General features: G+C 40.3%; 1 long non-coding RNA gene and 1 pseudogene across 1 annotated transcript; one reads left to right on the top strand and one right to left on the bottom strand.

Moving 5' to 3' along the window:
- The window catches only part of LOC116581209, a 68,574-nt pseudogene that overhangs the window by 5,631 nt on the left and 37,171 nt on the right, over positions 1–25,772 (bottom strand).
- Positions 4,354–22,970, top strand: LOC116581227. Its single transcript, XR_004281959.1, has 3 exons — positions 4,354–4,448; positions 21,878–22,056; positions 22,809–22,970. It is a non-coding gene; the product is annotated as an uncharacterized LOC116581227 (long non-coding RNA).

Raw genomic sequence — 25,772 nt, 5'->3', positions numbered from 1 at the left:
TGATTACTGATTCAATTTCTTTGCTGATTATTGATCTGTTCAAGTTTTCTATTTCTTCCCATTTCAGTTTCAGTAGTTTATATATTGCTAGGAATTTATCCATTTCTTCCAGGTTGTCCAATTTGTTGGCATATGGGTTTTCATAATATTCTCTTATAATTTTTTAAAAAATTTCTGTGGTATTGGTTGTTATTTCCCATTTCTTGTTTGTGATTTTATTTATTGGGGTCCTTTCTCTTTTCTTTTTGGTAAGCCTGGCTGGAGGTATGTCAACTTCACCCATTTTTTTCAAAGAACAAGCTCCTGGTTTCATTGATCTGTTCTATTGTTTTTATGGTTTCTATATCATCTATTCCTGTTCTAATCTTTATTATTTCCTCCCTCCTGCTGGTTGTAGGCTTCACTTGCTGTTCTTTTTCTAGCTCCTTTAAGTATAAGGTTAAGTTGCTTATTTTGGATTTTTCTTGTTCTTGAGGCACACCTCTATGCTATATACTTCCCTCTTAGGACTGCTTTTTCTGCATCCCAAAGGTTTGGGGTCATTGTGTCTTCATTTTCATTTGTACCCATGTATTTTTTTAAGGTCTTCTTTGATTTCCTGGCTGACCCATCATTGTTAGTAACATTGTTTAGTCTCCATGTATTTGTGGTCTGTCCAAATTTGTTATTGTGTTTGATGTCTCTTTTCACAGCATTGTAGTCAGCAAAGGTGCATGGTATGATTTCATTCTTATTGCATTTTTTGAGGCTTGTTTTGTGACCTAATATGTGATCTATTCTGGAGAATGTTCCATGTGCACTTGAACAGAAAGTGTATTCTGTGCTTTGGGATGGAATGCTCTCAATATATCTATTAAGTCCCTCTGGTCTAGGGTGTCATTAAAAGTCATTGTTTTCTTGCTGATTTTCTGTTTAGATGATCTGTGCATTGCTGTCAGTGGTGTGTTAAAGTTTTTCACTGTTCTGGTGTTATTATCAATAAGTTCCTTTATGTTCATTATTATGTTTAATATATTTGGGTACTCCTACGTTGGTTAATAAATATTTACAACTGTTAGATCTTCTTGTTGGATTGTCTCCTGTATGATTATATAATGCCCTTCTCTGTCTCTTTTTTACAGCCTTTTTTTTTTTTTTTGATTTTTTTTTTTATTTCCAGCATAACAGTATTCATTATTTTTGCACCACACCCCGTGCTCCATGCAATCCGTGTCCTCTATAATACCCACCACCTGGTACCCCAACCTCCCACCCCCCGTCCCTTCAAAACCCTCAGATTGTTTTTCAGAGTCCATAGTCTCTCATGGTTCACCTCCCCTTCCAATTTCCCCCAACTCCCTTCTCCACTCTAAGTCCCCATGTCCTCCATGCTATTTGTTATGCTCCACAAATAAGTGAAACCATATGATAATTGGCTCTCTCTGCTTGACTTATTTCACTCAGCATAATCTCTTCCAGTCCCGTCCATGTTGCTACAAAAGTTGGGTATTCGTCCTTTCTGATGGAGGCATAATACTCTATCCCCAGGGGTACAGGTCTGTGAATCACCAGGTTTACACACTTCACAGCACTCACCAAAGCACATACCCTCCCCAATGTCCATAATCCCACCCCCTTCTCCCAAACCCCCTCCCCCCAGCAACCCTCAGTTTGTTTTGTGAGATTAAAAGTCACTTATGGTTTGTCTCCCTCCCAATCCCATCTTGTTTCATTTATTCTTCTCCTACCCACTTAAGCCCCCATGTTGCATCACCACTTCCTCATATCAGGGAGATCATATGATAGTTGTCTTTCTCTGCTTGACTTATTTCGCTAAGCATGATACGCTCTAGTTCCATCCATGTTGTCGCAAATGGCAAGATTTCATTTCTTTTGATGGCTGCACAGCCTTTGTTTTAAAGTCTAGTTTGTCTGATGTAAGTATTGCTACTCCAGTTCTCCATTGACATCAATCTGCATGATAAATGCTTCTCCATCACATCACTTTCAATCTGCAGGTATCTTTAGCTCTAAAATGAAATCCCCAGCTAGCCTTATAGGTTTTCTCTTCTAAGGTAAAGACCGCTTTGGTTTTGGTGCTTTTTTTTTTTTTAATTTTTTTAGTTTTTATAAACATATATTTTTATCCACAGGGGTACAGGTCTGTGGATCACCAGGTTTACACACTTCACAGCACTCACCAAAGCACATACCCTCCCCAATGTCCATAATCCCACCCCCTTCTCCCAAACCCCCTCCCCCCAGCAACCCTCAGTTTGTTTTGTGAGATTAAGAGTCACTTATGGTTTGTCTCCCTCCCAATTCCATCTTGTTTCATTGATTCTTCTTCTACCCACTTAAGCCCCCATGTTGCATCACCACTTCCTCATATCAGGGAGATCATATGATAGTTGTTTTTCTCTGCTTGACTTATTTCGCTAAGCATGATACGCTCTAGTTCCATCCATGTTGTTGCAAATGGCAAGATTTCATTTCTTTTGATGGCTGCTTTGGTGCTTTTAAGATTTTTTCTTTATCGCTATATTTTGCAGATTTTTTTCAAAAGGTTCTTAAATTTTTCTGTATTATTATTATTATTTTTTATTTTAAGTAGGCTCCGTGCCCAATGTGGGGCTTGAACTCATGCTCTGAGATCAAGAGTCGCATGTCCTACTGACTGGGCCAGTCAGGCAATCTTATTTTGCAAATTTAATTACATGTCTTGGTGTTGGCCTGATTTTTTTTATTTTGATGGGAGTTCTCTGTGCCTCCTGGAGTTGGGGTGTCTGTTTCCTTCCCCAGATTTCAGATATTATTTGTTCAAATAAGTTTTCTGTCCCTTTTCCGCTCTCCTCTTCAGGGATTCATATAATACAAATGTTATCATGTTTGATGGAATCAGAGTTCCCTAAGTCTATTCTTGCATTGTATAATTCTTCTTTATCTCTTTTGTTCAGCTTCATTATTTTCTGTTATTTCCATTATCTTCTAGGTCACTAATTCATTCCTCTTCTTCCTCTAGCTGCTGTTCACCGCATCAAGCTTGTTTTCAATCTCATGTATTGCATTCTTAATCTCTGACTGATTCTTATTTTAACTCTTTTATCTCTGTTTAGGGTATCACTGATATCTTCTTTTCTTAAGCCCAGTGAGTATCCTTATGATTACTGTTTTAAATTCTCCCTTAGGCCTGTTACTTATATCTATTTTACATAAATCTCTCGCTGTGGTCTTATCTCGATCTTCCATTTGGGGTAAATTCCTCCATCTTGATATTTTGTTTAAGTCTCTGCCTTCTTTGTGTTAGAATAGCCAGTTATGTCTCCTGCTTCTGAAAGTAATGGCCTTATGAATAAGAGGTCAAGAGGCTTGGTGTGGGCAAGAGTTTATCCTAGTCTTCTGGGGAAAGGGTCTGCTATGCTGGGAGGCAAGCCTGACTGAGAAGTGCAGTCCCACCAGCACAGGCGGGTGGGGCTCGGTGTAAGCGAGTTGGGCAGCCAGTACTGGCACTGTGCTGCTTCCTACAGATGACTGTGTTTGTGGGGAGGGGTGGGGGAGTAAAAGGTACCAGCCCGCTCATTTGTTCCTGGAGAGGCATCTTCGTGAACACTGCCTCTCAAGGATGCACTCCTAAAAGAGGGATGATCTCCCCTCTGTGTGTCCCAGGTGTTCTTAGGTCAGGATTTTCAAAAGAACCCACTGATTCCAATGTACAAACAGGGGTTGAGAACCACAGTCATGAGAGTGTCTGTATGTTGTGGTGGAGAAGATCATCCTTCAAAAGTCATGTCATGGGGGTGCCTGGGTGGCTCAGTGGGTTGAAGCCTCTGCCTTTGGTTGTGATCCCAGGGTCCTGGGATTGAGCCGCTTATCGGGCTCTTTGCTCAGCGGGGAGCCTGCTTCCTCCTCTCTCTCTGCCTGCCTCTCTGCCTACCTGTCCTCTCTGTCTGTCAATAAATAAACAAAATCTTAAAAAAAACCAAAACAACAAAAAGTCATGTCATGATAATCACTGCATGTCAAGACTATGACAACATGTTTCCTTCCTTTCAGTGGACTTGAGAGAAATTTAAAACATTGCTCAAGTTCAAAGGTCTGTGCGTAAGCATATCAAGCTATGCAACTGACTAGATGACCCTTACGGTTGAGTGGTTGTAAACCACAGACATGGCACTCATGAGCTGAATAATGGTCACACATGACTCCAAATAGATTCTCTTGGCTGACAGAACAAATTATTAAGGATAAATGACCCCTCCCCGCTGAAACACACATATCCATTACTTATCTCTTAGTTTAAAAAAAAAACACAATAAAATACTATTTATGTAGAAAGCAATCTCTCTGACCTGTGTTTCTTTACAAGGTTTGAAGGAGAAGTTCTGCAGGACTCTGACAAGGGCAAGTTTCATGCTGGTGGTCGCAAACCTCATCCCAATGCAGTTTCGGGGTCCAGTTCCAAAAGGCAGGTATGTGTAAGGATTTATGCTGTCCTTGTTCTTCTTGCTGAACCTGGTTCCACAATACAAGTTGGGAACACGTTAGTGAAACACAGAAACCATAAGAGCTACACGTTTGGGATTTGGGATTCTTCCCAGGACTACACGGGACACACTTTTGGGGGTTGGTGACTCAAATCTTGCTATGCTGATTCTGTGGTGACAATAGTAAATTATAGATCCTACGCATTTCCCATACCCTATGGGAGCACTTAGTCTTGTTGAGAGAGATGAATGCTGTTGAAAAGAAGATTTATCTTAAAACATTAGAATTACATTTGGGATGGCGAGATGTTCACACCCTGAAAGGCAAGCAGGAAATGAGCCTGACTGAAGGAAAGGTCGATTCCTGCCTCCACTCCCACTTATATTGGTCACACGCTCATGGAAAAAGAAAGCAGAGAAAATGCCTCCCATGACTGATTGACTGACTGACTGATTGATTTGACAAAAAGAGAGAGAGAGCATACAAGCAGTGGGGAGTGGCAAGCAGAGGGTGAGGGAGAAGTAGGCTCCCCACGGAGCAGGAGCCTGAAGTGGGGCCCAATCCCAGGACCCTAGGACCATGACCTGGCACTTAACCAACTGAGCCATCCAGGCACCCCACCCCCCATGACTTAAAGTTCTATTTTTCTCTTTTCAGCCCTATCGTCTCCACTTGCACCTCCTCTCACTTTCAAAAACAAGTCAGAAGATTCACACAGGCACATGATGCTACTCTAGTGTCGTCAAACTCTCCCATATGTATAATCAGTATAATCACTGTCTATCTGTTTCATGAGAGTATAAATTCCTTGAAGGTTAATCCTATATTTTATTTAAAACTGATTCCTGAATATTTGATTATATTAAGGGAAAATGTGGATTTGGGAAAAGTGATAATGGCATTGTGGTGAGGTTATTTTTTAAAGTCTTTATGTTATGGAGAGCATTCTAGAATGATCGCAGATGATGTACATTAATGTAATATGGGAATCAGATGAAGGATTACAATGGCATGTGGATGCATTAGTGGTTGTTGGGCAGGTGACAGGCACATATGATGCATTAAAAGTATTTCTCTAGGATATGCCTGTGTATGTGTCAAAAATGCTCCATAGTAGCCTTTTTTAATATGTGGATTTCTTACTCTCTGGCCCAGTCCCTGAAACACATAGATAAGCACTTCTCATGATTGAATGAATTACAGAGAAGTACCTGGAGTGCTCTCTGGTTTCTGTTCAAGAAGCTACAGGAGTGGGTACTGCTGAACTTGTGGGAACCACCAGGGTTCCTGGTCTAAAAAAGAGACAACTTGGTCAATTCTGACTTCTTTCAGCAAGTACAGTGTGTAAACGTGATGCTAGCACTAGGGACACCACACAACAAGATAAGGCCTCTGCCGTAGGGGCTTAGAGTCAGGGGCTTAAAGTCTAGATCCCTAAAAAGTTCACTCGAAATTTTGTTCACCGATACAATAGAGAGGAAAGCACCACTGTTTTAAGAATTCAAGTTTTGGGGGCGCCTGGGTGGCTCAGTGGATTAAAGCCTCTGCCTTCGGCTCAGGTCATGATCTCAGGGTCCTGGGATCAAGCCCTGCATCGGGCTTTCTGCTCAGTGGGGAGCCTGCTTCCTCCTCTCTCTCTGCCTGCTTCTCTGCCTACTTGTGATCTCTGTCTGTAAAATGAATAAATAAAATCTTAAAAAAAAAAAAAAGAATTCATGTTTTGCCCAAAGCCAGACTCTGCTTTGAATTCCCAAAAGAGAAAGCTCAAGACCCCTCTAAGGAAGATGTCTCAGACAGCTAGAGAGTAGATGAGTTTGCTTTTAATGAAGCCCAGATACCAAGAGCTAGCACAGGACTGTAGCCACACATAACATGGGACCTGTGTGTGCTCCTGAAAGTAATGGCCTTATGAATAAGAAGTCATGTAGCACCCAGGGCCTGGAGCTTCACAGAGTGTCACTGGTGTGTGGTGCCTGTGCTCTGCTGTTGTGTTTTAGCAGCTCTATCCTTCAGGCCGGCTGTCGGTAGAGGCTCTCCTTGCTTGCTGTGGGCAATGTTTGGTCCCTGGCCTGAATGTGGCGAGTTTTAACTAGGTGTGCTCTGGTCTGCTTGTGAAATGAGACCTGGCACCGCCTCCACCAGAACTGAGGCCCTGTAGAACCCTAGACCACAGCCAGAGATTTATGTAAAACAGATACAAGTAATAGGCCTAATGGAGGATTTAAAGCAACAATCATAAGAACACTCACTGGGCTTGAGCAAAGAAGAGAAGACATCAGTGATATACCCTAAAAAGAGACAAAAGAGTTAAAAAAGAATCAGAGATGAGCAGCCCTGAGGCTGCTCCTCCTGCCAGGGATAAGGACTCAGGTCCACAGCATCTGCTCTCCCACTAAGGCCAGTAGGCATGGGGGCCAAGGTTAATAAACGTGGAATGTGGGGGCTGGAGGGTGATTTCAGAGAGCGAGAGAGGACAGAAAAACTTAAAGGGAAGAAAGGCCTATTTCCTGAAAGATGATAGTGGTTAAAAAAAAAAAAGTCATATACATATAATCACACACAGAAATATAGCACGTTGTTTGTAGTCTAATGTTACATTAAGCAGTTCAAAACAAAAAATGATAATATCATCCTATTTTTTAGTAATCTATAGTATACAGAAAAATGTCCATAAGGAGATACATGACATTATTGATGATTTTAATATATTCGGTCTGTAGATGACTATAATTTTCTTCATTTCTATAGTTTCTAAGTCTACAGCTTAAAAAATATTGACAACAAAGAATGATCATTTTGTAATAAGAAAAAAACTTCTAGGAGCACAAAGATGTCCAAATGAATAATTGTACAGCCACATGCTTGTCATCTATATGAAGGGAATATCAGAATATCCTCCAGTATGAGGGTGGGTTCCCCATTCCAGGGTTCCCTGTACCTTTCAGGACGGAACTCCTCAGGCTCTGGCCAGAGATCCTGGTCTCGGTGAAGAGTAAAGACTGGCACCATCACCACTGTCCCTTTGGGAATGAACACACCACTGATCTCCACATCTTTCTTACAGACCCTCTCAAGTCTACCACCAATTGGATGTAATCTGAGAGTTTCATTCAACACCATGTCCAGATACTCCATCTGTACAAGGCCATCATAAGTAGGTGGTGCCTGGAAGGAAAGAGATTTTGATACATCGAGATTTGGAATCAACATTCAACTCACTCTATACACTACTGAAGTGTTAGGGACACCTAAGAATCATGTATTTTGGTAAAGGGCATTTATGGACATTTTCATATCTACCATGTCCTTTGACCTGTTCGGTGGCCCACTGACATGTGTAGAGTAGGGACACAAGTCACTAGGGGAGACCGTTGGGACAACCCCCTAAACAGGGCCTGAAGTCCCTCTCACCACCATATAGTAGTTATTCTTCCTCATGTAAACAAAAGTGATTAAAAGCCTATAACACTTACTCTTACTTGGAATATGCTGAAGTCACTGTTTGCTTTCAAAAGAGGGCCTGCACATCTGTACCAAGGAAAGAGAATGGACAGAAAAAAACAGAAAAAAATCCCTTATTCCACATAAAGTCTTCTAGTTGAAATATCCTGCTTCCTAACTTTTGATTATATATATAAAGTTTGGAGAGAAGCACTGTATTAGGTAAAAAGTCTATAAATATTCTGGGGAGTAACAAGTTCTTCTCTAACACAAATATGAGAAAAGAAGACTAAGATGGTACCATGGTACACAATTTCAGTTCTAGGGAAAGATGTAAAGGGAGTAAGAGCCCTACCCTCAGCCCCACCCTCTGTTGCTGGAAGGGTCTCATAGTTGCTGCGTCAAGGTTGACAATAAACCAAATAAGCCGCTCCAGCCCCAGAGGCCAGGTGCCTTCATAAGCAGAGAATTTCAGTTTGTGCAGAGGCCTGAAAACTGTGGGCAATTGTGTCTGTCACTTGGTGTTATATTTAAGAGCCAACACTGTAGTAGGAGTTATGAGTTCCATCAGGATCCAGGCAACCTGGTTTGTAGCTTGGCTTTTTCACCACTAGGTATAGGATGTGAAAGAAAGTTATATTATGTCTCTGTAGCTCAGTTTCTGACTTGTTACGTTGAGCTAATTAGAGTTGACCCTTCAGAGGGTGTGGGGCATAGACACTGCTCACCCAAGATCCATGTAGACCCCCATAGTTCCCAGCCCACCTGACCTCAGGGGAAACCACTTTGCAAATGAGCTGTGATCCGAGGATCTCTATGTCAATTTGGGGCCAAATACTGGAAAAGCAAGTGAGCAACACTCTAGTTTTTTGTTCTCCAGCTAACATAAAGTCTTTGTGTTCTAGATAGCGCTGGTATAAGAAAGCAGAGCCTCTTTACCCTGGATCACCGAATACTCCCATCCTCAACTAATACCCATCGTGGACATGGGAATGTGAGTCAAAAGTAAACCTTTGCTATATAAACCCACAAGATCTGAGGCATCACAGAGCTCATCCTGACCTCCCTCCTCAGGCATGGCCTGCTCACCTTCTTAGGAAAAGTCGAATCAATCTCCTCCTGTAGTTTCTGCTGGACATCAGGGTGAGTGGCCAGTTCATATGCCAAGAAAGAAAGAGCAGTGCTAGTGGTCTCGTAGTCAGCAAAAAGAAAGGTCATAGACTGGGCCACGAGCTCCAGATCAGACAGACCTAAGAGGAGAAGAAAGACATTTTAGCTAAAGCTGGTGAATGAAAAACATCACAGTTCAGATGACAAGAAACCCAAATGAAACTCCTAGATCCCTTGGGGAAAATAGGTAAAAGCAATTTGGAATCAGACTAGGAGTGGTTTGCACTCTGATGTCTATCCTACAGAGCCAGAAAGAGGCAAAAGTTGTTTTGATCTGCTTATTCCCCAGGATTATAACTATTTTTGGCCATCTGCTCCTGCTTATGCCACCTTCCCCACCAACACAGGTGGCTAATTTCAGGAGATGGCATTTCTGTCTCACATACATAGTGTTCTCTGTATATCTCTGAAGAGTCCTAAAAGTAGTTTAGCCATAAGTAACACAGGCTAGTATTCTTCCCTGGGAAAAATCTACATTCTTCTACAGCTTAATTTTTTTTTTTTGAGAGAGTATGCAATGCTAAGGCTTAATTGTCAGGAAAATTCAATGAACTTTTATCTAAACATTTGGCAGGAACTTAGGACAATATTTGGCTACAGAAAAGCTTTTGTCCGATGTGTGCTCCATGGACCAGTAGCATCAACAGCATCCAGGAGCTTACTGGAAATGCAGAATTTCAAACCTCATCCTAGCACAATGGAACCAAAATCTGAGCTTTCACAAAATGTGATGATATGCATGGATTATATCTTCGGGAGGAATCTGGTAATAGAAGACCTGGGGCCCACGACTCTTCAAGTGGATGATCTCAGATATGTACAGAAACTGTAACACAGACAAGAAGCTAGAAGAGGGGAGACTGATGCCGGGTAACTCATGCCATTAAAAGAGCATAAGAAGGGACCAGGGAGGGAGACAAACCGTAAGAGACTCTTAACCTCAGGAATGAAACTAGGGGTTGCTGGGGGGTTTTGGGTGGGGGGACAGGGTGGCTGGGTTATGGACATTGGGGAGGGTATGTGTTATGGTGAGTGCTAGGCATTGTAAGACTGATGATTCATAGACCTGTACCCCTGGGGCAAATAAAACACTCTATGTTAATTAGAAAAAAAAAAGCATAAGAAAGAATGCGTCAATAGAAGGGTACTGGCCAGCATGAAATACAGAGAAACAGAATCTAGTGAGTAGATAGAGAAATGCACATTCAGTCAGGCCTGAATGTCACTTTCCTTAGTGAATGGCTCCAACCTGTATGTAAATTGGCCTCTCTGATTTTCTCCTGATAGAAATGAAGCTGCCCAGGCTCTAACCTATTTGATTGGAACTGGATTAGGACCTTTACATCCTTAGAGCACTGAAATGAACAAGGTACCTGCAACAGACATGAAATTCACAACTAGAAACAACACAGCATAATTTTAAGAAAGATCCAGAGATTTCAGATTTTCGGTGATACTTTCTGTGAGGTCACCGTGGATACATTCAACTATCCAACCTTTCCTCCTTTAGCATGGACCCAGTGACATTCAAAGTTTAGATCTGTACTGCTCAATGTGGTGGCCATTTGCCAGATGCGGCTATTTAAATATAAATTTTAATTGATTACATTAAACACAATATAAGATTCAGCTCTTCAGAGGCACTAACCACATGTCAAGTGCTCAGGAGCCACATGTGTGCAGTGGTCACTGTACCGAACAGGGCAGATATAGAATATTTCCTTCATCACAATCTTGAACCAAACACACAGATAGATAGAGGTAGATGTATACATTGGTATAGGTATATTTTAGTGATGTTACAGAGGAAGGCTGTCCCTTTTCTCCAGAATCCATTGTTAAATATATAGGAATTTTGTGAGACGGTTGTGAAACCTTGATAGCTTGAAGTTAGCCATGATGGGAATGTTTCTGTCATTGAAAGAAATTTATAAATCAAGGCTTTTATTTGGGAGACAGCATGTCTACAATCACTGGATATGGAGATATAAAAAATATTTAGGTTTATCATTCCTGTGTAAATATATTTGATGTGATTAGCCTGGTCCACTGAGAGGATCTAGAAAAAAAAAAGCAACCCTAACAGCAATGAGCGCTCCTAGATCCCAGGTTTTGGTTTCTTTTTTTTTTTTTAAGTTACAATTCATTCATTTATTTTATAGAAAGGGAAAGCACACACACGTGTGCTAGGGGGGTAGGGACAGAGGGAGAGAATCTCCAATCAGATTCCCCAATGAGCACAAAGCCAGATGTGGGGCTTGATCCTATGATCCATGAGATCATGACCTGAGTTGAAACCAAGAGTCAGATGCTCAACTGACTGAGCCACCCATGCATCCCAGAGTTTGTTTTCTAAATACCATTCTCACTAATAGGAAACAGAGCTCCTTGAAGAAATGGCTGACTTCAAGGCTCATCAGGGGAAGTAAAAGGGAGACCTGGAATGTCTTATGTCAGATGCAAGAAGTGCTCATAAAGTAATCTGTGAAAAGGATACAGGAGACTCTATGTACTATAATGATAGATTTGCACCATTACACATTGGTCAAAACTCATAGAAATATCACCTCAACAATAAATCCTAATTTAAACTATGGACTTAAATGGTAATAACGTGTCATTGTATGTATACTGATTGTGACAAAATTACCACATGTGGAGATTTTGAAAGTGGGGGTGGCTGTGTGCAGGTGGAAAATACTGGAAATTTCTGTGCCTTTCACTCAATATTGCTTGAATCTAAAACTGCTATTAAAAAATCTACTCAATAAACATTGTTAAAATGTCTATACTGCCTAGAGCAATCTATACTTTTAATGCCATTCCGATCAAAATTCCACCGGTATTCTTCAAAGAGCTAGAGCAAATAATCCAAAAATTTGTATGGAATCAGAAGAGACCCCGAATCGCTAAGGAAATGTTGAAAAACAAAAATAAAACGGGGGGCATCACGTTACCTGATTTCAAGCTTTACTACAAAGCTGTGATCACCCAGCATGGTACTGGCATAAAAACAGACACATATACCAGTGGAACAGAGTAGAGAGCCCAGATATGGACCCTCATCTCTATGGTCAATTAATCTTCGACAAAACAGGAAAAAATATACAGTGGAAAAAAGACAGTCTCTTCAATAAAAGGTGCTGGGAAAACTGGGCAGCTATATGTAGAAGAATGAAACTCGACCATTCTCTTACACCGTACACAAAGATAAACTCAAAATGGATAAAAGACCTCAACGTGAGACAAGAATCCATCAGAATCCTAGAGGAGAACATAGGCAGTAATCTCTTCGATATCAGCCACAGCAACTTCTTTCAAGATATGTCTCCAAAGGCAAAGGAAACAAAAACGAAAATAAACTTTTGGGACATCAAAATCAAAAGCTTCTGCACAGCAAAGGAAACAGTCAAAAAAACCCACAGAATGGGAGAAGATATTTGCAAATGACAGTACAGACAAAAGGTTGATATCCAGGATCTATAATGAACTCCTGAAACTCAACACACACAAAACAGGCAAACATATCAAAAAATGGGCAGAAGATATGAACAGACACTTCTCCAATCAAGACATACAAATGGCTATCAGACACATGAAAAAATGTTCACCATCACTAGCCCTCAGGGAGATTCAAATTAAAAACACATTGAGATATCACCTTAGAACAGTTAGAATGGCCAAAATTAACAAGACAGGAAACAACATGTGTTGGAGGGGATGTGGAGAAAGGGGAACCCTCTTACACTGTTGGTGGGAATGCAAGTTGGTGCAGTCTCTTTGGAGAGCAGTGTGGAGGTTCCTCAAGAAATTAAAAATAGTACTTCCCTATGACCCTGCCATTGCACTACTGGGTATTTACCCCAAAGATACAGATGTCATGAAAAGAAGGGCCATCTGTACCCCAATGTTTATAGCAGCAACAGCCATGGTGGCCAAACTATGGAAAGAACCAAGATGTCCTTCAACGGACGCATGGATAAGGAAAATGTGGTTCATATACACTGTGGAGTATTATGTCTCCATCAGAAAGGATGAATACCCAACTTTTGTAGCAACATGGACAGGACTGGAAGGGATTATGCTGAGTGAAATAAGTCAAGCAGAGACAGTCAATTATCACATGGTTTCACTTATTTGTGGAGCATAACAAATAGCATGGAGGACATGGGGAGATAGGAGAAGGGAGTTGGGTGAAATTGGAAGGGGAGGTGAACCATGAGAGACTATGGACTCTGAAAAACAATCTGAGGGTTTTGAAGGGGCGGGGGGTGAGAGGTTGGGGTACCAGGTGGTGGGTATTATAGAGAGCACGGATTGCATGGATCACTGGGTGTGGTGAAAGAATAATGAATACTGTTATGCTGAAAATAAATAAATTTAAAAAAACTACTCAAAACAAAACAAAACAAAACCCCAAAAAAGAAAGAAAAGAAAAGAAAAAGAGAAAAGAAAAAAGAGAAAAGAAAGCACACAGGATCCCACTTGCAAGGGCTTCCAATGGACAAACCTGAGTGAATTTGAGGATCCAAATAAAGAATGATTTAAGAGACTAAGTTAGGAATATATGAGATCAGACTGACATAAATAAATTGAGAGAGAACTTGAAGCTCCCTTATAATGGACTATCACCCCTAAATGTAGAAGAAATGATGGAATTAGAAAGTCACCATTTTGAAGCCATTATAGGAATAATAGTTTCAATTAAATACCATCCATGATAAAAGTAGTCGATGAATGTTTGAAGAAAAACACAGTATTTACACAATCGCAAAGGCATCTTGCACGTCACTTAATTACAAAGTGAAAAATAAAACTTTATAATACATTAAGGCAGTGAACACAAGTTCAACCAAGTGTTCCAGGTGAAGGTCACCAACACTGGGGCCAAGTGTCTCCTGATGTGATGAAGACTTGATGCAAATTTTCAGGTAGAGGTTCCCATTCAGAGGGTCTGATTTAACTGGAGAACTGACATTGGAAGCAAGCTCCCCAAAAGTTCTGATGTAGACCAGACCACCAACTGCCATGTTAATGGCTGCCCTTCAAGTACAGAAGAGAGTTGTGGCTGCATGCTTCTGGAAAGTGGTTCTGGCTACCATTTATATCTGAACATGTGTCTTTCTTCAATTTGCAGAAACTCCATCTGCTAAAAATCTTCCTCTGCATCTCAGAACCACCCATTGCTTCTGAACCTCCCCATTGCTGGCCCTCAGAAGGCCTCCTTGCTCACCTTTATGGGTGTCTGTTTCTTTAGAATTCTGGGAGTCAATCATCAGTTGGAGAAAATCCACTCAGTGCTGGAAGTAGAAAGAGAAGTTTCAATGGTAAAATGTCACTTATGAAGTCAGAAATGAATCAGGGGTGCGATATCTAACTTCTTTCCTGAGAATATTGCCCCTTTATGGCCAGAAGTCTGAATACTGTTGTCTGAGTCATCAGTGAAAAAAAAATCCAGATAAGAAACTTGAAGAGCTGAATGCTTCTCTGATAGGAATCCAGCCATCACGTCCAACTGATTTTTGGTCCTTGCCCTCTCTGATCTTTAGCTTGTCTGGCTTTTGAACATAGCTTTCTGGCCAAAGAGTTGTCTGCTCCCTTTCCTGTCATGCCTGGTTCCTCAGGAGAAAGTCCCTGACTTCATTTCTTTTTTTCTCCAGCTCCAATTCTTAATGAATGGCCACATAGATCAATCCCCTGACCTCTGCTGGGTCCACCAGCAGCCTCTGTGTCAGCATCTTCTGATGCCCCACCCTTCCAGAACTCTGGAATCTTCAGTGACATCCTGAGGCACCCAGCCCTGTATCCCTGTCCTACATACATCCTTGTTCCGGCTGCCAGGCTCAGGAAGGCAAAGCAGGTTCAGCCATCTTGCAGTCTCCTGCCCACTCCAGCCTGTCACAGGCTCAAATTTAACACAGACACCAGGTGTCTGATAGGAGCTTCATTGGAGAATGTGTAAAGTAAAGGCCTGAAATTGAAAGGACCTCTGCCAATATAAGATATGGCAAAATTATACTATCCGGAAAATGGTTTTTACATAGTGATTTTTATCCTCTGACAATTTATTGAGGGGAAGTGGTAGTTTTTCTCTCAACAAATCTTGTTCAGTGACATACTAATTGCCATGCTTATTACTAAATTTTAATTGTTGCCTCTTTGGCTCCTAAACCTCCACCTTCTTCATTCTGCCCAAAATGACAGAACTCTTCTGATCTGAATACTACAGTTCTCTACCCACCCTAAAAATTACATAGAAGAGCACACATCAGATGCACACAGCTCAGTTATCAAAAAGTAAAATACTGCATGTTAACGATCAACAGATTTACCTTTTGTTCATCTTTGACACGACTTTCTTTGATCTTTTTTACAGATTTTGTAAAAAAATCGGTAACACTCTTCGGAAACACAGAGATATTGAGTATTTCAAAAACCGGGGTCAGGAATGGAAAGAATACTGTAAGGAAAAAGAACAACAGAAAGCACAGTGAAAATGGAAAATTTACCCAGAGCAATTATAATTTGGTCTACCAATTAGAAAAGCAAAAGACACAAGGAGTTACTGAAACTAGGAGTCATTCCCTCTATGACCTTTCCTCCAACTTTCAAGCCAAGGACTAAGCCAGTGCAAGTCATACATAAGGGCCACCACTCCAGTAGTGAGATCAGCAGCCTCTTGAATATCTCTGGAGTGACTAAAGGAACAGGAGAACATTCCTGGATCTCTTAGCCTTTTATCTTTTGTACTAGAGCCTCTTGGGATAAACAAGACCATGATATGCTACTTCAATTAATTGTATCATTTAAGAAATTGTTGTCAGGATGCAAATAATGCAGAATATGCCCTTCAACTGCAACAGAATAAAATTAGAAATCAAGAACAGAAAGAACATTAGGAAATTCACAAATATGTGGAAATTAAACAAGACACTGCTATATAACAATGGTTCAAAGAAGAAGTCAAAAGGGCACTTAGGAATTCCTTGGAGACTGATAAAATGTGTATGATATACAAAAACTCAAGGGATGCAGCAAAAGCAGTCACCAGAGAGAAAAACTGCTATATGTCTACATTCAAAATGGACCAAGATCTCAAATCAACGACCCAACTTTCCATCTTAAACATGCTGAAATAACAAGACCAAACTGCACATTAAGCAAGCAGATGGAAGCAAACAATAGAGACAAGAACAGAAACTCATGAAACGAAGAATAAAAAACAATAGGAAAAAAAAATCAAGGAAACCAAGGCAGATTTCTTTCAAAAGATCTTTAGCTAGATGATCAAGAGAAAAGGAGAAAAGATTCAAATTCTATCATCTGAAATGAAAGGGGAGATTTATGCTAACATTAAAAAGGTTTTATTTTTCATTTAAAAAAATTTTATTTTATTTAAGTTCAATTAATTAACATATAGTGTATTATTCGTTTCAGAAGCAGAGATCAGTGATTCATCAATTGCATGTAATACCCAGTGCTTATCACATCACATGCCCCCCCAATGCCCTTTACCCAATTACACCATCCCGCCACCTACTTCCCCTACAGCAACCCTCAGTTTGTTTCCTGTAGACAAAAGTCTCTCATGGTTTTTATCCTCCCTCTCTGATGATTTCCCATTCAGTGTTCCCTCCCCATGATCCTCTTTGATCCATAGAATCCATAGGATCCCCTATGATCCATATTATATTCCACGTATCAGTGAAGCCACATGATAACTGTCTTTCTGTGATGGACTTATTTTGCTCAGCATAATACCCTCCAGTTCCACCTATGTCGATGTAAGTGGTAATTATTAATCCTTTCTGATGGCTGAGTAATATTCCATTGTGTATATATATATATACATATATATATATATATATGTATATATATATATAAGTGAATGGATAAATAAGGTGTGGTGTATATATATATATATATAAGTGAATGGATAAATAAGGTGTGGTGTGTATATATATATATATATATATATATATATATACACACCACACCTTATTTATCCATTCACTTATCAATGGACATCTTGGCTCTTTCCACAGTTTGGTTATTGTGGACATTGCTGCTATGAACATTGGGGTGCAGGTGCCCCTTTTTGTATTCTTTGGGTAAATACCCAGTTAGTACAATTTTTGGGTCATAGGGTAGCTCTATTTTCAACTTTTTGAGGAACCGCCATACTGTTTTCTAGAGTATCTGTACCAGTGTGCATTCCCATCAGCATTGTAAGAGGAGTCCCCTTTCTCCACACCCTTGCCAACATCTGTTGTTTCCTGATTTGTTAGTTTTAGTCATTCCGACTAGTGTGAGGTGCTATCTCACAATAATATGGTGGTATCTTGTAATACTACGAACAAGAACATGCTAATAGATTAGGTAACTTAGACGAAACAGAAAAATTCCCAGGGAGATACAAACAGGAAATGGACATTAAAAAAGTAGACAATCTTAAAGACAAGAAAAACATTGAGTTAGTAGTGAAGAAACTCTACTACCAAATGTTGAAAGTAGAATCAACACCAATTGTGAATAAATCCTACCCCAAAGAGAGGAGGATGTAGTATTTCCAGACATACTCTATGAGGGAGGTATTATCCTGATACTAAAAACAGACAAAGGTATCATGGCAAAAGAGAACTATGGACCAATGTATCTTATGACAGAGATGCACAAACCCTCAACAAAATGCTAGCAAACTGAACCCAGCAACATAGCAAACAAAGGAAGAATATACCAGAGGGGTTTATCCCAGCAATGTGAGTTTGTGTAATGCACCATATCAATAGAATAAAACACAAAAATAACATAGTCATCTCCATAGGTGTGGAAAAGTATTTGACAAAAACACGATACCCTTTTGCAATAATTACACTCATCAAACTAGGAATAGAAGGGAATATTCTCAGTCTATTAAAGGGCATCCATGAAAAGCTCATAGCTAACACCATACTTAACAGCGAAAGACTGGGCATTTTCCCCTAAGAGTAAAAACAAAACAAGGATGTCTCTATTGCCACTTCTATTCAACACTGTACTAAAGGTTCTAGCTGGGGAAGTAGGCAAGAAAAAGAATAAAAGACATTCGTATAAGAAATAAAGAAGTAGGGGTGCCTGGGTAGCTCAGTGGGTTAAGCCTCTGCCTTCAGCTCAGGTCAGGATCTCAGGGTCCTGGGATCAAGCCCCACATCAGGCTCTCTGCTCAGCGGGGGGCCTGCTTCCCTCTTTCTCTGCCTGCCTCTCTGCCTACTTGTGATCTCTGTCCGTCAAATAAATAAGTAACATCAAATAAATAAATAAATAAAATCTTTAAAAAAAAGAAATAAAGAAGTAAAACCATCTGTATTATCAGATAACATGATGTTTTATATAGAAAATCTGGAGGAATGAACTAAAAATCTTAATAAACTGATAAAGTTTAGCAGGGTTTCAGGATACAAGATCCACATACAACATCAATTCTATGTTTATATGCTGAATAATCCAAAAGTGAAATTAAGAATAAAACTCTATTTAGAGTAACATTGAGAACAATAAAATACTTAAGGATAACTTCCACAAAAGAAGTGCAAAACTTATGTTCTGGAAACTACAAAAATTGTTGAGAAAAATTACAGAAGATACATAAATGGAGAAACATCGCATGTTCATGGATCAGAAACCTTAACATTGTCAAGATGGCAAGATTTCCTGAATTAATCTACAGATTAATGCATTCTGTTGTCAGAATCCTAGCTGGGTAGTTTGTAGAAATCGGCATTCTAAAGTTAAAATTCATATGGAGTTGTAAGTGACCCAGAATAGCCAAAAACAACCTTGAAAAATGAGAAGAATAATGTTGTAGAACTCCAGGTTCCCATTTCAAAACTTACCACAAAGCTATGATGATCAAGGCAATGTAGTACGGGCATAGAGACAGGAATACAGATCAGTGGAATTGAATTTAGACTCCAAAAATACAACTATGTGTTTATGGTCAGTGGAATTTTGAGAAAGTTTCTGAGACCATTCAATGGAGAAAGACAGTCTTTACAAAAAATGGTGCTGAGACAGAAAGATAGTCACAAGCAAAAGAATGAAGCTGAATTCTTACCTTAAACAAAAATACCCAAAAGGAATCGAAGACCCAAATATGAGAGCTAAAACTACAAAATTCTTAGAAGAAAACTCAGGCGTGGTCATGACCTCAGATTTTGCAATGAATTCTTAGATATGACACCAAGGTGGTGGGTGTTATGGAGGGCACGTATTGCATGGAGCACTGGGTGTGGTGCATAAACAATGAATTCTGGAACACTGAGAAGAAATTTTAAAAAATTGGCCAACAAGCATATAAAAAGTGGTTCAACCACACTAGCCATTAGAAAATGCAAAACAGGGGCACCTGGGTGGCTCCGTGGGTTGAGGCCTCTGCCTTTGGCTTGGGTCATGATCCCAGTGTCCTGGGATCAAGCCCCAAATCGGGCTCTCTGCTCAGCGGGGAGCCTGCTTCCACCCCCTACTCTGCCTGCCTCTCTGCCTACTTGTGATCTCTGTCAAATAAATAAATAAAATCTTAAAAAAAAAAGAAAATGCAAAACAAGAGCACACCCATTAAGGTGGATCATTAAAGAGACATCATTAAAAAAGACAGAAAAGTGTTGGCCAAGTGTTGGAAAGGATGGAGAAATCAGAACCTTCACACTTTACTACTGGGAATGTACAATGGTGTAGCTACTATGGAAAATACTTTGGCAGTTCCTTATTGACTTAAACACAGAATTAACTACATACCTTAGCAAATCCACCCCTGAGTACATTCTGAAGAGACTTGAAAACAGGTAATCAAGCAAAAACCTGGGCGTGAATGTGGATAGCACCACTATTCATAATAGTCAAGAGCTGGAAACAACCTAAATGTCCATCAAATAATGAAAGGATAAATAAAATGCAGTATGTCCTCAAAATGGAATATTTTTTGGCCATAAAAATAAATAAGGTACTGATGCATGGTGCTACATGGATAAACCTTGAACACATTACACTAATGAAGGCAGGCAGCCACAAAGATCAGATGTTCTATGGTTCCATCTCTATGAAGAGTCCAGAATCTATTAAGACAGAAAGTAGATTACTGGCTGCTTAGGACTAAGGAATGTAGGTAGTGATAGTAAAAAAGTACAGATTTCTGAGTTGACAACAATGGTCTAACAATTGACTATAGTAATGGTTGCCCATATATTTGAATGCACCAAAACCTTTTTTTTTTCAGTTTGAGTTTACAGATTCACAGTATTATACAAGTTAAGGTATACTGACTAAGGCTTTGACACACATATATCAAGAGATGATTACCACAATAACATGTCCATCATCTCATGTATTTACAAAATAAAATTTTTTAATCCTTGTGATGAGAACTTCTGGGATCTACTCTCATAGCAACTTTGAAACACTTCATACAGCTGTGTTAACTATACTTATCCTGTTGGACATTATAAGCCAGTACTTTTTTATCTTATAATTGAAACTTTGTACCTTTTCATCACCTTCATTCAATTCCCACCCCTGTAACTCCTGCTTCTAGTAACCACAAATCTCACCTTGTTTTTGTATGAAGTTGGTTTCGGGGTTGGGGGGGGGGTGTTTGATTCTGTACAGAAGTAAGCTCATAAGAGAACTTGTCTTCCTCTAACTTATTATTATTATTTTAGATTTTATTTATTTATTAGACAGAGAGAGAGAGAGATCACAAGTAGGCAGAGAAGCAGGCAGAGGGGAAGGAGGAAGCAGGCTCCCTGCTGAGCAAGGAGCTGATGCGGGACTCAATCCCAGGACCCTGGGATGACAACCCGAGCCGAAGCCAGCAACTTAACCAACTGAGCCACCCAGGTGTCTCTGTCTTCCTCTAACTTAGTTAAATCCCACCCATGTTGTCACAAATACAGGATCCCCTTCCTGTTATGGCTAAATAGATTTCATTGTGTATGTATGTATATACGTGTGTGTGTGTGTGTTTGTGTGTGTGTGTGTGTACACATTTTCTACATTCATTCGCTGATAGATACTGAGGCCATAAAAACCACTGAATTTTATATGCTAAATGGGTAACATATATAGTAAGTGAATAATAGCTCAATAAAGCTATTGTAGAAAGAAAGAAAAAAGTGAAGGAAGGGTAGGAGGAAGGAAGGGAAGAGAAAGAGAAAAGAAAAAACAGTCGTGTACATACATATTAAGAACAAAAGTGGGTCAAAGAACTCAAATCTGAAGAGCTTCTTGGCATTTTCCACGAAGGGATCCTGTGGGTTGTTGAGGGAATCAATGTTAACTCCAAATGATGTGCTGGTAATCACGTCCATGCTGTAGGCCCCAAAGATGCTGTGGAGAAAGAAAAAACATGTATAATTAAAATCACCACCTCTTTACTATCTTAATCCAACACATGCAGCAGAAAGTGCACGTAGATTCCGACGTCCAGACAAGACAAAAGCCACACATTCAGAAGCAGCTGCTGCATCATCTGAAGAGTCTAGATGCCATCACACTCACTCATGAGGGGCTCGTGAGGTGCCAGTGATGCAGCTGGCCCTGTGCTAGGGGTGATGGGGACACTGCAACATGTTAGACACCCTGCGAGCTCAAGGAGCTCAGTCATGGAGGGATAGAGACCCAAAATCGGACAAATCACAGCAGTGTGTTTTGAGTATGGGCAGCAGAATGTGGATAAGCACTGTGTCTGAGCAGGACAAATGGTGGGATAATTAACTCTTCCTCACGGAGCCACGAGCTGTGAAACTGATCTGGATCTTCTCTCACACAGTATCTGTGTTCAGAGCTGATTCCTCTTCAGCACATTATAGAACACCAAGACCCTGTTCTGCGCTGCCAGGAACACCATCCCTTCTTCTCTACACCCCTGCTAAGGCTCCTGAAAGACCCACTCTGTCTCATCTCCATCGATCTGAGATTGCCCTGAGGACTCACTCATTTCTGGAAAAGGTTAAGAACTCTGAATGTTGGGGCGCCTGGGTGGCTCAGTGGGTTAAGCCGCTGCCTTCGGCTCAGGTCATGATCTCAGGGTCCTGGGATTGAGTCCCACATCGGGCTCTCTGCTCAGCAGGGAGCCTGCTTCCTCCTCTCTCTCTGTCTGCCTCTCTGCCTACTTGTGATCTCTGTCTGTCAAATAAATAAATAAAATCTTTAAAAAAAAAAAAAGAACTCTGAATGTTCCCAGAAAAATAGTAGATCACTCCAAAACTGGTTCACAGAAGCCCATAACTACATGATCATATGCTCCTCGTTTTCACAGGATAACGCAGTGTACCTCAGTTATTTCTGCATGATTAAAAAATACCCAAATTTAGATATTAAATGACATGGTCAGCCTACCCATGCCCTGTGTGTAAGACTTTAGCTCTTTTGAGGTTGAAGGAAGGAAAAGTGGTAATAAAAGTTAATATTTAGCATTTTGCAAATATCCACACACACAAAACGATACTTTTAAAAGTCGTTCCCATTCCATCTTGTAACTTTCCGGCCCCCCCCCCCCCCACTGCCTGCCAATATGTACCGTCTCCTCCTGCCACTGCACACATTCTACTCTCAAAACTTTGGTACAATTCTGTTTCTTCATTTCAAGAATGTATTTTGGTCTTCCAGAATAACCAAAGTGACAATTAAGTAGATAATTTAATCCCTGCTCCCGAAAGCAAGAGCCAATCCTTTCTCTTCTGGCTGCCCTGCCTTTCTAGGTGAGCTACCTCTTTGTGGCTCGCCCATGGGAGTTTAACACCACACGCCTACTTCCGCTTGTTTGCTGGAGTAACTCAACAGAGAGAACTGGGCTTTATGGCAGCAGCTGGAAAGTGTCGTGACAGAGTTGGAATCCCAGCAACTGGACTCCTACTTACTCTTTCAAGTTGACAGGTTTGCCTTTCTCTGCCTCCTTCCTCAGGTTCCTCACCAACATATCTCCATACTGGCCAATGATGGGGAACATCTACACACAAAATATACTACCACCTGAAGTTAAATTGGAAAATCAAGTCCCAGAATGATCTGGCTTTCACAAACATGGAGCAGTAGGGGACTTAAAAAAAAAATTACATTGTGTTTACTCAATTAATTTTTTTTTAATTTTTATTTCCAGCATAACAGTATTCATTATTTTTGCACCACACCCCGTGCTCCATGCAATCCGTGCCCTCTATAATACCCACCACCTGGTACCCCAACCTCCCACCCCCCGTCCCTTCAAAACCCTCAGATTGTTTTTCAGAGTCCATAGTCTCTCATGGTTCACCTCCCCTTCCAATTTCCCCCAACTCCCTTCTCCACTCTAAGTCCCCATGTCCTCCATGCTATTTGTTATGCTCCACAAATAAGTGAAACCATATGATAGTTGACTCTCTCTGCTTGACTTATTTCACTCAGCATAATCTCTTCCAGTCCCGTCCATGTTGCTACAAAAGTTGGGTATTCATCCATAAGTGAATTTTAATCTCACAAAACAAACTGAGGGTTGCTTGGGGGAGGGGGTTTGGGAGAAGGGGGTGGGATTATGGACATTGGGGAGGGTATGTGCTTTGGTGAGTGCTGTGAAGTGTGTAAACCTGGTGATTCACAGACCTGTACCCCTGGGGATAGAGTATTATGCCTACTCAATTAATTTTTAAAAATTAATTGTTTTAGTCTCTTGTGATTCACCTCCCCTTCCAATTTACTCCAACTCCCTTCTCCTCTCTAACACCCCTTGTCCTCCATGATATTTGTTATGCTCCACAAATAAGTCAAACCATATGATAATTGACTCTCTCTGCTTGACTTATTAATCTCTTCCAGTCCCGTCCATGTTGCTACAAAAGTTGGGTATCCATCTGATGGAGGCATAATACTCCATAGTGTATATGGACCATATCTTCCTTATCCATTTGTCCGTTGAAGGGCATCTTGGTTCTTTCCATAGTCTGGCGACCGTGGCGGGGGGGGGTGGGAGGTTGGGGTACCAGGTGGTGGGTATTATAGAGGGCATGAATTGCATGGAGCACTGGGTGTGGTGAAAAAATAATGAATACTATTTTTCTGAAAATAAATAAATTGAAAAAATTTTTAAAAAATAAAAAAAAAATTGTTTTATTTTTATTTTAAATTAATTATATATATAAAAAGTATATATAAATATATAAAATATATAAAAATATAATATAATAATAATTATTATTTTTTCAAGATTTTATTTATTTATTTGACAGAGAGATCACAAGTAGGCAGAGAGAGAGAGAAGCAGGCTCCCGCCGAGCAGAAAGCCTGATGCGGAGCTCAATCCCAGGACTCTGGGATCACGACCTGAGCCAAAGGCAGAGGCCTCAACCCACTGAGCAACCCAGGTGCCCCTAATTAATTATTTTTAATTAATTGTTTAATTAATTTAAATTGTGTTACTCAACATATAGTGCAATATTGATTTCTGGAGTAGAATTCAATGACTCATCGCTTTCATACAACACCCAGTACTCATCACAACAAGTACCCTCTTTAGTAACTATCACCCATCTAGCCCCTAGCCCACCCAGTTCCCTCCATCAACCCTCAGTTTGTTCTCTCCTTAAGAGTCATCATGGCTTGCTTCCCTCTGTCCTTTTTTCTTTTTTCCCATTCCCATACATTTATCCTTTTTCTTTCTTAAATTCCACATATAAGTGAGATCCTTAAAAAAAAAAAAAGATATGGCATATATACATAATGGAATATTATTCAGCCTTCAAAAAGAATGAAATCTTGCCATTTGCAATAATGTAGATGGAACTAGAGTGTATTATGCTAAGCAAAATAAGTCAGCCAGAGCAAGAGACGTTTAATGATAAATCTTATCATGTGTTTTCTAGGACAGAAAAAGAAAAGACCATTTTTAGGAAGCCCAAATATAGCAGACTACTCCCTAGAAATGGAATATGTTCTTATTTCCTACCTGTCCCCAGATGTATTCCTTAACTTTTTAATTGAAATCCTCATCTTGGGGCACCTGGGTGGCTCAGTGGGTTAAGCCTCTGCCTTTGGCTCAGGTCATGATCCCAGGGTCCTGGGATCGAGCCCCACATCGGGCTCTCTGCTCTGCAGGGAGCCTGCTTCCTCCTCTCTCTCTGCCTGCCTCTCTGCCTACTTGTGATCTCTGTCAGATAAATAAAGAAAAAATCTTTAAAAAAAAAAAAAAGGAAATCCTCGTCTTTCTTACCTCTTTGATCTTTCCACTGGTGAAGGTTGGAGACAGCAATGTTCGTATTCTCTTCCATTCTTCATCGTCAGACATAGAGACGGAATTTTTCATAAATCCCACTGGACCAAGAAACTAGTCAAAGAAAAACATTTTACCCCACATAAGTTTTGGAGATCTCCAAGTTTGTAGAAAATATGTTAAATAGGTGTGAATTACTCACCAAATATTTAGTGACTGCCTACTTAATAGTAGGCCATATGCTAGATGCTTAATAGATATTTATTCCAAATGCCTAGCTTCCTGCAAGGTTGAAGGAGGCATCCAGCCACCTGCTATGCTTTCCAGCTTTTATGTCCCAATTTCCTTTCCAATATAAAGATGGTATGGAATAATCTGGTAGGTAAACTATATCTCTAGGGGAATACACACAATTAACAACTAGTACATTCTCTTAAGCTATGCAGAGTAGAATTGCAAAGGAAGGCAGCCAAATAGACTGGCA

Source organism: Mustela erminea, chromosome 20, assembly GCF_009829155.1.
Source record: "Mustela erminea isolate mMusErm1 chromosome 20, mMusErm1.Pri, whole genome shotgun sequence".
In the NCBI taxonomy this organism is placed as follows: domain Eukaryota; kingdom Metazoa; phylum Chordata; class Mammalia; order Carnivora; family Mustelidae; genus Mustela; species Mustela erminea.
This window is presented reverse-complemented; position numbering and strand designations above follow the sequence as displayed.